The sequence below is a fragment of the Adelges cooleyi genome, unplaced genomic scaffold, assembly GCF_023614345.1.
Source record: "Adelges cooleyi isolate 19-005CV unplaced genomic scaffold, UGA_ACOO_1.1 ACOO_flye_CR_arks_rails_tigmint_CR_PRNA_113, whole genome shotgun sequence".
NCBI classification, from domain to species: domain Eukaryota; kingdom Metazoa; phylum Arthropoda; class Insecta; order Hemiptera; family Adelgidae; genus Adelges; species Adelges cooleyi.
In genome coordinates this window covers 69,202-79,641 of record NW_026095766.1, presented here as the reverse complement: position 1 = coordinate 79,641, position 10,440 = coordinate 69,202, and the positions used below count along the sequence as shown (strand labels likewise).

Here is a 10,440-nt window from a genome sequence, read left to right as displayed (position 1 = left end):
ATAGTAATAAAATTAGTCATAATTAATATAGTGTAATCTAATTAATAAATTAGTGAAGTTAGAATTTATACACGTAGCCACTATAAATCTAGTTTAGTATTATAAACAGTAACTGTGATTTATAACAGTTATCACTCGAGTAGCAATAACAGGCTGTTACTCAGATAAAAAAAAACAACTGTTACAACAATTTTTTTTTTTCTAACTTGTTTCCGCTGTATAACATGTTGCCAGCTTAATAACAGACAACACACAACAGTGATAAAATAGCCGCTGGAATAACACTAACAATCATCGGCTACACCCACAGGCCACAACCGTACAGCAAAATATAATAAAGAAATAGCGGATTTCGGGCAATCGCTCCAGCGTATTAACTATTAAAGATCCAAATAATATTCGGTAATAGTTATTATTAGATAACGGTAAAGTTGTTATTTTTTAAATGATAAGGGTCGGCGTTACCGTGGCAACCTGTTATATTACAAGTGTTTTCTGTTATTTACAGGGAAATTGGGGAAAAAAACAGTAACTGTTATTTTAACTGTTATTTTGTTAGTAACAATAACATTATTTAACTGTTGAACACGAATTAACAAAGATGCAAACTACGACCAAATGATGGCTGACTAGAGACGTGGGAATCAACAGCGGCCTGTACCGGCTGTCGCACGGCGAAGGTCATTAATCCCCACCTAGCGCATTAATTTTGAGAAAATGGTTTTTTTTAGATTTTTCCCTTTACTTACACTATAAGACCCACCTTTGTGCCAAATTTCACGTTTCTGCCTATACTGGAAGTATCTTACAATTTTGACGATGAGTGAGTGAGCGAGCAAGTGGGTCAGTCAGTAACAAAAATGCAAATTTTGAAATCCTCCCATTTTGAAACAGTTCAATATTAAGGGCTCATATTTTTACAGTACCCTAAGCTACATGAGTTTAATCTATGTTCCAAATTTCAAAAGCTTATCTTAAGAAGTAGCAGAGATATGAGAGTTAGAAATACCGGGTGAATTGGTTCGTATAATGCCAGTGCATTACACGAACCACCGGCAGTGCACTGCCGTGCTCTCAGATACTACGCAATAGTAATATGCAAATAATACTATATACTGACTAAAAAGTCAACAACATAATAAATAACTAAAGTAGATTAAAAAATTAATCTAAAATAATTAACTAGAAAAACGTGGGGCGCATCTTTACTACTTCACACGTCTGAATATATATTAACATTCTCTTCTAATTAATAACTACCTGAATTCATAATTCAGGCACAACCATCTTTTCTCTTCTAAATAAAATAATACATAATGACATGTCATGTAAAATTGAGCACCACATTACTTTAAATCTTAAGCAAGTAGGTAGTTAACACAAAAAAATGAAACACCCTACCTAAAAACAAACTTTTGAGAGAATAGCAATTAATTCTTTTCAATTTGCAATGTAATTTAAGGCAAGTGGCACGGACATCCATTCAATTTCATTTCCGATAAAAAGTGATACTATTACTTTCTGATCCGTTCGGTTAGAGAGACAACTTAATGCATTAACATGAAAGCTTAGGTGTTAATATCTAAGTAAAAAGATGCGCCCCACGTTTTTCTAGGTCACCTGTCCTATTTGGTTATCAAGACCCCCGGAGGGTTATTTTATACTTTTTAAGGCGCATAAAAACGTTAGTTTTTTAGATTAATTTTTTAATCTACTTTAGTTATTTTGTTCTTTTTCGTTTTCATATGTACGTACCTATATATTTAAATGTACAATGTTAAACCATACATTAGAAAAGGCTGCATGGGCAGAAGGATTATCATAAGATATAGTAATCAATTTAAAAGCTTATAATTTTAGAGTTGCTACTAAATAAGTTATCATACAAGTTGAAAGTAAATTGTAATTGCTATATAAATTGTCATAAAAGTAGAATAAAAGTTTTAAGAAAATGCAAAAAAAAACAGTAATGTTGGGAACGGGTTTGACCTGGTACCGCTCATATCTAAACACCGTTCACGGCCAAACGCACCGCGCATAATTTTTGCTGGTGGATGAGAAATAAGTATTTTTGAATTGCAAGATTTCAACCGGAACGACGGACAAGCAATCGCCCCATTTTAGCCCCCTTAGGGGTGGAATTTTCAACCTCTTAAGGATTAATAATGCATTGTCATCAAATTATGAGCTACCCTGAAAGTTTCAGCCGGATAGCTAATCGGGAAGTGCTTGAAATTTGAGTTGCAAGATTCCACCCGGAATGACAAACAAGATTGTGAGTTCATTAAAACGTTATAATAATAAAAAAATTTAAAATACACATTAAAATATTTGCATAGATTTATCAATTTTATGTACACATATTATGTAAGCCGACAATGGCCTGTGTAATTGTAAAATATTAAAATTACCAAGACGAATAGCGGCAGATCCAGGCAGCACCGAGACCACACCCTGGACTGGAACATTGCGCAACATGTCGTAAGATGTGAAATCATCTTCCCACCATCAGCCAACCCGGATAGCAAACCTGCGTAAATACCAGCCCATTCGCGAATGAACTCTCAGTAGTGTTTAGCCCGGCTTACTTAGCACACCTACGAACCGAACATTACTTTAATCTGTGTATTATTACTATTGTCAAAGATTAAATTCTTACTTGTAACCATTTCGGAAATATTTTCTCTTTATTTTAAAATAAAACACATATCTTTCTCATCTTCGCGTTCAACATCTGCAAAAAGGGGCACTGAACCATCCAACATCACGCCGAGGGGGCAATCGAAGGGATTCCAAGCACTTCTTGTTCTTCAAAGCCTTTGTGACGGACATCTCACCATGAACGCATTATTGTGAGTTAATCTGAAATATATAAGAATATAACATAAGTTTTAATTAAGTTAATTGTATGAGTAATAAGCTGGTTGCCACTTATCGAAGTAAGGTAGAATTAGATTTGTCTGAGATTACATTAGAATCTAGTGAGATAACTATTTAATTAACTTAAACGATAGTACCATTCTTATTAATCGGGAATCCTTACCCGACCCGGACGAACTTTTCGACAACACGTTTAGGGAAAAACCACAATAGTAACACAGTAGCTACGACTAGTACATCAGAAATAGAAATTAATCAACCAATAATGACTTCAACTCCTACAGACGTGTTACAGTTAACGCCTTAATATTCCGGTAAAACGGATATTTATCAAATTTTAAACGCGCGTGAGGCAATTATTGATTTGGTTAACACCGATCAAAGACCGCTTTTGTTAAAAAGTATGAATTAATAGTATTATTAATTATATTATTAAAGTTATTAAATAATAGTATAGTAACTAACACTAGTAAATAAGTATTTAAATATAAGCGTAGGTTAACTTTTAATTAATAAAAATTACTGTTCTAGGTGAATGGATACTCTGTCTACTTACGGAAAAAATAATCCAAGCTAATAAATTAATTATGAGTGCGAACGACGCCCAAGTAGTTTTCCTAAAAAAAATAATAAAACTAGCTTTAGATAATTGTACGATAAATCACTCACCTAAACACACCTTAAAAAGCATTTTAGATCAAGTAAATTCTCAACTTACTATAAAATTCGATGAAAACTATCTAAAACTCACTGAACGAAATCTCACAAAGTTCTTGAGAGAATGGTTTGGCCCAATAAGCCCGTACAATACCTCAATGGCTATAGTGATAACCGCTATGGCAGGGAATAATTTTAGGAATTCTATTTACCCATATTATGAAGAGCCCCAAGATATACCTTCGGCCAAACTAAAATTTTTTGTTGACATACTAATACTAGCTTATGAAAATTGTACGGTGTTTAAAAGAAGGCTTACCCTTTGGGACATAATTTTAGAAGCCAACGGATTAATTAATTTTCCTGGTTGTTTTCTTAAAAGAGTTGAAAAGGAATTTAAAGAAGCTTTTAAAGAACGTTTCAGCAATATGAGACCCTATAATACTAGTATGGCGGTAGTCATCGCTTTACTAGACAGAGATTACTTACTATCCCAATTTACAGAAATATTATTTTGAATGGACTATTCCATAGACTAGAAACTGTAGGCTAGACTGTGCCTAAAGTTCTAGGGGGAGACAGGATTTGTTTCCCCTCACGTCGAACCGGTATTGTTCTAGTCCTGTAATAGATCTACCCTTTTATTATTTCCCCGTATTGGCACGCATCTCATACACAGAAGACGAAAGGTGTGTGTTTCCCTAAAGTTCAAGGAGAGACAGGACTGTTTTTCCATGACCCCGACCTGGAAAGCACCCTGAGTCAGGTGTAGTAGACTGTGATTAATAATAGCACGGTTATTATATAAATTTAACGTTCCTTTCGTTTATAAATTCTAAAAGTAACTATACTATCTATAAACATTTTTTATGAATACATTAACACAAAAAAAATGTAAATTGCATTTGTATTTATTTAGGTAAACGAATATTCAAATAAATGTAAAAGAAACATTGTAAAAAAAAAAATGTATTCATTATTAAATACTAACCTAATTATATACTAACAAACATTTTTTTATGTATTCAAACAAATGTACAACTAATATTATATTCATTTTCATGATTTAAAGTACCAATTATAAATTTTTAATGATACACAAATATGTAATTATTGCGATATACGCTTGTATACCTTGGTGGAAGTTAGTATTTAAGTAGAAATACAAAACACAACAATACTATGTTTGAACACAATACTATTCAACATAAAAAACACACAGTATAACTATAAAGAAAAGTATATACAACGTACGTTACAGTTATAACAGCAGCCGTAAAAGAATGATAATCCAACACATTTATACTATGGCTTACATAAAATATAATCAAGAACATAAATGAAATTGGTCCTTGTATAAAACAACTTTTAAAAAGTACACAATGATTTCTATAATCTTCGCATATAATACTCTATAAGGTTATACTATATTTATTACTTATAACATACTATATAAATATTCCATGACCCAAATACATAATATCGTTTACTATTTATGCGAAAAATATCTGTTCGGAATATTCTCATAAATTTATAAATTTACTGTACACATATGGAAACCGACAATGTCCTGTGTGATTTTAAAATATTCAAATTACCAAGACTAATAGCGTCAGATCCAGCCAGCACCGAGACCACACCCTGGACTGGAACATTGCGCAACATGTCGTAAGATGTGAAATCATCTTCCCACCATCAGCCAACCCGGATAGCAAACCTGCGTAAATACCAGCCCATTCGCGAATGAACTCTCAGTAGTGTTTAGCCCGGCTTACTTAGCACACCTACGAACCGAACATTACTTTAATCTGTGTATTATTACTATTGTCAAAGATTAAATTCTTACTTGTAACCATTTCGGAAATATTTTCTCTTTATTTTAAAATAAAACACATATCTTTCTCATCTTCGCGTTCAACATCTGCAAAAAGGGGCACTGAACCATCCAACATCACGCCGAGGGGGCAATCGAAGGGATTCCAAGCACTTCTTGTTCTTCAAAGCCTTTGTGACGGACATCTCACCATGAACGCATTATTGTGAGTTAATCTGAAATATATAAGAATATAACATACGTTTTAATTAAGTTAATTGTATGAGTAATAAGCAGGTTGCCACTTCTTGAAGTAAGGTAGAATTAGTTTTGTCTGAGATTACATTAGAATCTAGTGAGATAAATATTTAATTAACTTAGACGCTAGTACCATTATTATTAATCAGGAATCTTTACCCGACCCGGAAGACCTTTTCGACAACACGTTTAGGAAAAAACACAGTAGTAACACAGTAGCTACGACTAGTACATCAGAAATAGAAATTAATCAACCAAGAAATTAATGACTTCAATTCCTACATTAAGTTTAACAAACGCGTTAACTCCTAAATATTCCGGTGAAACTGGTATTTATCAACTTTTAACTGCGCGTGAGGCAATTATGGATTTGGTTAATACTGGATCGAAGACCGCTTTTGTTAAAAAGTATAAATTAATAGTATTATTAAAAATAGTATTAAATTAATTAGTTATTATTATTAGTATTTACTTATATTTTGTATTACTACAGCAATTAATCAGTATTTTTTTAGTATTTTAACTTGTATGGAATCATATTTGGTGATCTTACACGTACATAAATTATACTAATTAGACAAAAATATACCCTATTATTAAATATATATAGTTATTATAATAGTAATATAAAACATTATACCAAAACCAATTTAAATAAGGTGTTTTTTTTTTTAAATTGAACACACACCTACTCATATGATTTTTTTTTGTATATTTCATTTTATAGTACCTATTTATGATTAATAATTACACATAGCAAAATAAATAATAATATAAAACAACAGTTTTAATCAATATTCATGTTGTCAACTTAAAGTTAGTAGTTAAAAGTTAAAACATTATATTAAAAAAATTAATATATTAAGTTAAATTATAATTATTTCGAAAAGTTTTTTTCTGGCTTTTGCGTTGGCAAAGTCTGTCATTATCTTATCGATATTGAGTTCCGCGGTCCGGTTACTCTCAATAGTCAAAACACTAATATTTTTCAGTCATTCTTGACAAAAAGATAAACATTTAGTTTGTTTTAAAAATATATTTACTAGTCAGTCAATATTATTATAAACATTGACTGGCTCTATAATTATGGCTCAATACAGTATTAAACTAAGGTCAATAGTTTTGTAATTAAATTTGAACCAAATCTAGGGGGGGGGTGTAGTTTGGACTAAGAGTAATTTTAAAAATAAAGACCACTTTATTATTATATATATACATTTATAGGTGGTTGTTACACTTAATAATATATTAATTATGATAGGTTGATCGGTTTTACTTTTACACCAATTTAAATTTATTTCAGGACATAGTTGATGGTTCATTTATTATTAGTGAAAACAACGAGGACAAAGTCGGAAGTGCCAATTGTGAAGTTGTACTTGAAACACCACTTCCCTCAATCCCATCCTCTATAAAAAGCAATATTCCAAAAGACAGGAAAATAGAAACCACTCTAGACAACTGTATGATGGACGTCTACAAAGTAATGCAAACAGTAACAAATATACCTCGTAAAGACAAGTGCGCACAGTTTACCGAGTTACTCAATACCAAATTAAATGAATTTGATAAAAACACACAGGACAGTTTAATGCATGAAATAGATATTTTAGTGTTCCAAACTAAATTGGCCGAAAAACAGAAGGAACCATCTCAACACGACGATCATTGCTCACAAACAAATCTTTTAACTAATAGTTATACACCGAATAGTTCATTGCAACTGCCAAATAATTTAAATACTGACCAAAGTTATAACTATTTAAACAATGTGTAGTCAAAGGTATGACATTTTTTTTTTTAATATATTTTCTGCTTTAATGGTTTTAGTATAAAAAATTTGAATATAAAAAAATTAACTGAGAAGAGAACTTAATTAAAAGTAGGACATAATTTAATTTACATGGTATATGTTTACATATAATTGCAATAATTACAATATACAGTTGTTTATTCATACAAACAAATGTTTAGAATGTGTATTTGTTTAAAACTTGTACGTATTTTTTTTTAATAGAATGTCTAATTTTATTTATACGCGGAGTTAAAATTAAAATTGTTTTTTTACCTTTATTTCTTCTTTTAAAACATGTATGAGAGCACTGCATACTTCGTGTATGATATTTGATATTATTTGATTAGCCATCTTGAATAGATATGACAAACTCACAAAGCTATCTCCGGTTGCCAAAATCCTAAAGGTAACCGCTAACCTTTCCTGAATAGGTACAGTCTTGCGCATATTGGTATCCTGTTTTTGAATGAATGGACCTAATTTATTAAGCAGGAACTCAAAGTCCTCAACCGACATTCTGCAGAAGTTCTCAAATCTTCCTGATTGTTCAAGGTTTAGGTCTGCCAACATATTTGAAGCTATGTATCTATAGCCACATAAATCCATAACAAAAAAATACAATACATAACTCATGGATAATAAGTTGCTTCTAAATTATAGTAATAATTAATATTTGGCCTTAAGGAAATTAAAATCAGTCAGTTTTTCTAATGTAAGAAATTGGTTTTCAATATTGAACAATTTTCAAATTAAAAGTTTTTGAATTACAAGAAACTGAATTTTTTTTTATGATAATTGGTTTCTTACATAATCTAGTAGAGTAGTAGAAAAACACTAGTTTTTTTTACACAATTGAAATCTGGATATACGTTATTTTCTTAATGAAAATAGCATTAAATCATATTTATAGTTAAGTTGGATTAATCGATGATATTTAAAATAAAACATAATTATCTTATAAATTTTTTTTGTTTTACAAATGAGTCCATCATAAAATCATACTTCGTTGGTGCACACATTAAATAATATAGTAAAGCATAAGAAAAAATGTTATTCGTATGGTCAATGGTTGTACTATTATATTGAATACAGCACATCCTTTGACTGAATTTGTTTCTGATAGTCAACCTGAATCAACTCCAATGTCGGCAAATGAAACTCCTTTGTGGGACTTGACTACATTTGAAAACCGCTTGAGAACATTTAATGATGGATGGAAATTGGAATTTTTAACACCTAATCAAATGGCAAAGGCAGGGTTGTATTACATAGGCAAGCATGACCGTGTACGATGCATGTTTTGCTCCAAGGAATTTGGTTATTGGCGACAAGGTGATGATCCGCTTGTAGAGCATAAACGTAAATCTCCACAATGTCCATTTTTCAAAGGAAACACAGGCAAGTGTTACTTATTACATACAACTGATTAGAATAAATATTTTTAATCAAGTTGAGTCTAATGCAATTTAAAGATCTTTCTAAAAAATGATGTTCTTTGATTTTACTTTTTGATCTGAAAAATCATTAGTTTATGGTAGTAGTATAAATAATTAACTATGACTTATTACCTATCATTCTTAATTATTAGTTTATGGTAGTAATAAAAATAATTAATAAATAAAGTTAGAGTAGGTTAATATTATTTATTTAATCTGGCACAGTGACCCAGATATACACTTTACCCCTTCTTTGTCACATCATATGATATGTATATATTATATGATATATGATATCATATCATATGATGTTGTATTATTATATTATATATATATATAATTACCGACAATTATACCACATTTTTCTTTATAGGATATGATGTTTGTAGTTTATACGGATCTCCACCGTCGGCCAAGAGTTCTAATGAAGAAAGAAAACAAATTCAACATTTTTCGGTTTCTTTGGGAGTAGTACGGCAAATAAAGGCTCCTAAACATAAAGAATATGCTAATTATGCCGCACGCCTGGCAACATTTGATAATTGTAAGAAAAAGATGAAACAAAAAACTCATACTCTTTGTGAAGCTGGCTTCTTTTATATAGGTAATTATAGATTTTTTTTATCAACTTTCGTAATTTAATGATACACTGATTCTCTATTGTTTTTCGTATAGGTGATGGCCAGAATGACCAAATGTTATGTTTCTGCTGTAGTCAAGGTCTTAAGGACTGGGAGGATGACGACGAACCATGGACAGAACATGCACGATGGTCCCCAAATTGTAGTTATGTGCTACTAAGTAAAGGCAAAACGTTTGTAGATAAACCTCTCGGTAAACAAAAAGAACTTCCTACGATAGATCAAGAAGTCAGTATTTCTTCAGTTATTTCGTATTACGTACAAGAAACTTATTTAAAAATATTTTTACAGGAATTGACCAAGTTTGTTGCCAATCATAAAGATAATTATGTTTTCGAAAGTAATATTAAAGTCAGTTCTCCTAAAAGGTGAGTTTGACATTTAAACCACAATGTAGTAAAATAGTATGAAATATAGAATTTTATTTTTCATTATTTGACAAACTCCATTTTTTAACATTAAATATTACAATTTAAGGCAAAATAAAAGGTCAAATACATATTTTAACAAAGCACAATTAATACTTACTAGTTTTATGTTTGAACTATTTATTTATACGTGTTTATTTTTTGTTTAGAAAACGTGATGATCATCTTGAAACCACAGACAGCAATCAGATGACTGCATCATTGTCTGAAATCAATCTACGCCTATTTATTAGGAAAACAAAATAACCTATTATTCCTATGTATTCAAAATTAATAATATTTTGTAAGAGAAAAAAATGACGAGCATTGTTTTCTAAAATAGTATACTACGAAATTATAACAAATGTATACAGCCTCAGGATTCCTAAGATCATTTTTTCCAATCATACAACCTAGCTACAGATGACCTCATCCAAATGTGCTTATTCATCTTAAAATACACGCTGTACAAGATAAATTACCATTTATATTCATAGCAGGAAGTTTGTTTTACTGTGTGTGAATTTTCTATTAATTTTTTATTGATTGTTAA

The 10,440-nt window shown here is 30.8% G+C and overlaps 1 pseudogene; it reads left to right on the top strand.

Moving 5' to 3' along the window:
* The first annotated feature begins 8,382 nt into the window (after positions 1 to 8,382).
* On the top strand, positions 8,383 to 9,852 carry LOC126847642 (death-associated inhibitor of apoptosis 1-like; annotated as a pseudogene).
* The last annotated feature ends 588 nt before the right edge of the window (positions 9,853 to 10,440 follow it).